Below are 2,416 nucleotides of genomic sequence, written 5' to 3' on the forward strand. Positions count from 1 at the left end.
CCCGGAGGCTTTAGGGACTTTTGAGTCAGGAAACCGGGGTGGAAACCTGGGTGCTGGGAGATCTGGGCAGGGACGGGTCTGCCAGCCTGCTCCTCAGCCTCCAGTGGGGAAGGGGTGAGCCCCCAGGGTGGGACTGATCTCCAGACAGGCTTGCGCTGCAGGAGCCCTTGGGGCCTGTGGGAATAGCGGGGCCTCTGACAGACGCTTTATCAGGCCCTGTCGCCAGCGTTATCTGCGGCTTCTCAGCAAAGAAGGAGCTACAGTCACTCAGACCACTCCAGGCCGGGAACAAAGCAGCCGAGTCAGCTGGCGTCCCATGGCTCTACTGCCAGACCCGTGGGCTCGGCAGCCTGTGCCCCAAGCTGGGTGTTCAAGGAGGTGGCTGGCCCAGCCAGGCGACAGCCCGTCTGCTGGGACTCCCCCGCCAAGAGCCCGCCGTCACTGGGACCACCTCCCTTGAGCCTATCTTCAGAAGGGGGATGGGGCATGGGGTCACTCCAGTCCTTCCAGGGCCCTGCTGAAATGTCAGCCACAAAGGATGGGACACAGAGGGGCCTGTCCGGGAACAAGGGCCAAGTGTCGGCGTGGGATGAGGGCTGGGGCAGGGCTGGTCAAATGTTTACTTGGAATGATTTGAGTGGGCACCCTCAGGCCACGGGGGCAGCTGGCGCCTGGCACGGAGCCCCTGTACCCACTCCCATGGGACACTGCAAGGATTCAGGCCCACCCCAGATGGGGCCTGAATGAGAAAGCACCCAGAGAGGGCAGCCAGCCAAGGCCTGGGCATGGTCCTTCTCTGCCAGTCTTTGCCCTCTGTTGGGGAGAAGCAGGAGCTGGGAAGGCCAGCTCCTCTCATTCAGGAAGCACCTGCTTCTCTGGTCTCCTGCAGGGCTGCCAGGAATGGTTGGGCAGGTCACGCACTGCAAAAGGGCACCTTGTCGCTGAAATAAGTGGATCTGAAATTTGTGCAATGCGGTAAGGGGCTGATTTAGCCCAGAGGCTGCTTTTTGGCAATTTTCTGCTAGGAGAGGGCGCCATTGCATACCGGGCACTGGGGATGACAACATGGTTCTTTTGGTAGGAGCTCACAGGGTTTTCGCGGGAGGGTTGCCAGATGTAATACAGGATGCCCAGTTGGATTTGGGTTTCAGATAAACAACGAATATACATATATAAAATATGGGATATTATAAACATTATATATGTAATGCTTTTAGTATAAGTCCCATGCATTATTGATTGCAATGTCTGAAATGTCATGAGGGACACCTCCCCCCAGCACGTAGGGTTAGGGCCCTGGGGCCATGCGGGAGGCTGAGCAGTCGGGCAGTGTGGCTGCAGAGGAGCCTGAGAGGCAACAGGGACAAGATGGAGTGTGGCCTTGAAGTGCCGGGAGTGAGCGGGGCCAGGAGGGGTTGTGAATGGGACGCGCACCGTGGCAGGCTCCCTCTGGCGGCCGTGTGGAGAACAGGCTGCAGGGCGCCGCGGAAGAGGCCACCCCGTGAGGAGCCCAGAGCGCTGGGCCCCGGGCAGGGAGCGTGGAGCTGGAGAGAAACGGCTGACTCTAGACATCTGAACTTTTTATGATGGAGAACGGTAAACGTATACAAATGTAGTGAGACGAGGCACGCCCATGTCCTCATGACCCGCGTCAACCATCATCAGCTCATGGCCAATTATGTTTCATATAAACCTCTCACCCCTCCCAGCAACGGGATTATTTTGAAGCAAATCCCAGACTTCATATTATTTCATCCATAAAAATGTCAGTATATATCACTAAAAGATAAGGCCTGGATGTATTTTGAAGCTGGAGCCACCAGGAATTTGCCCGGAGCCTTCAAGCAGCTATTAAGAGGGAGGGGCCCCCACCCCAGGAAGCTCCACACTGTGCAGTTAGTTCCCCGCTCTTCTGACCACCTCTCCTAAAGCTTTCTAGTTTTTTTCTCCCTGGGACAAGTCTTCCTAGGCCTGAGCCTCTTCTCTCCCTGCTCCTGACTGTGCACCCTCCTTAAGGATGCCCCTTGGGCTGTGGTCTTGGACTCTCCAGAGGCTCCTTCCCAGAGTTCAGAGCGCCCACAGCCCTTTCCACTTCGTAGTCCCTTGATAACAGGATTGCCTCATGTCTAGGCCTTCAAAGATGACCCGTCCTGGGAACTCAGGACAGGCAGGCACACTGGTGAATGAGAGGGGAGCTCACAGGAAGTCACAGAACGAGGGACAGGGACACAGATTCAAATGTGAAGATACTACTAAGTGCAGAGGAGGTTCTTTGCTCTCCAGAAGGCCACCTCCTCCAGGAAGCCGTCTGGCTCTGCCTCCCTGGGAGATTTTGGGTAGGTCACCTGCCCTCTCCTGGCCTGAGACAGGAACCGGTTCCTCACACAGAGCTTCTCCCTTCTCTCCCTCCTCTCAG

The 2,416-nt window shown here is 56.9% G+C and overlaps 1 long non-coding RNA gene across 2 annotated transcripts in view; it reads left to right on the top strand.

Annotated features, from left to right (window-relative positions):
* Positions 1-716: 716 nt before the first annotated feature.
* LOC134729082 (uncharacterized) overlaps positions 717-2,416 on the top strand; it is an 85,156-nt gene continuing 83,456 nt past the window's right edge. For both annotated transcript variants that reach the window (XR_010109945.1, XR_010109946.1), the window contains exon 1: positions 717-975. This is a non-coding gene — a long non-coding RNA (uncharacterized LOC134729082). The remainder of the gene's footprint in view (positions 976-2,416) is intronic.

The sequence above is a fragment of the Pan paniscus genome, chromosome 16 (assembly GCF_029289425.2).
Source record: "Pan paniscus chromosome 16, NHGRI_mPanPan1-v2.0_pri, whole genome shotgun sequence".
Lineage (NCBI taxonomy): Eukaryota > Metazoa > Chordata > Mammalia > Primates > Hominidae > Pan > Pan paniscus.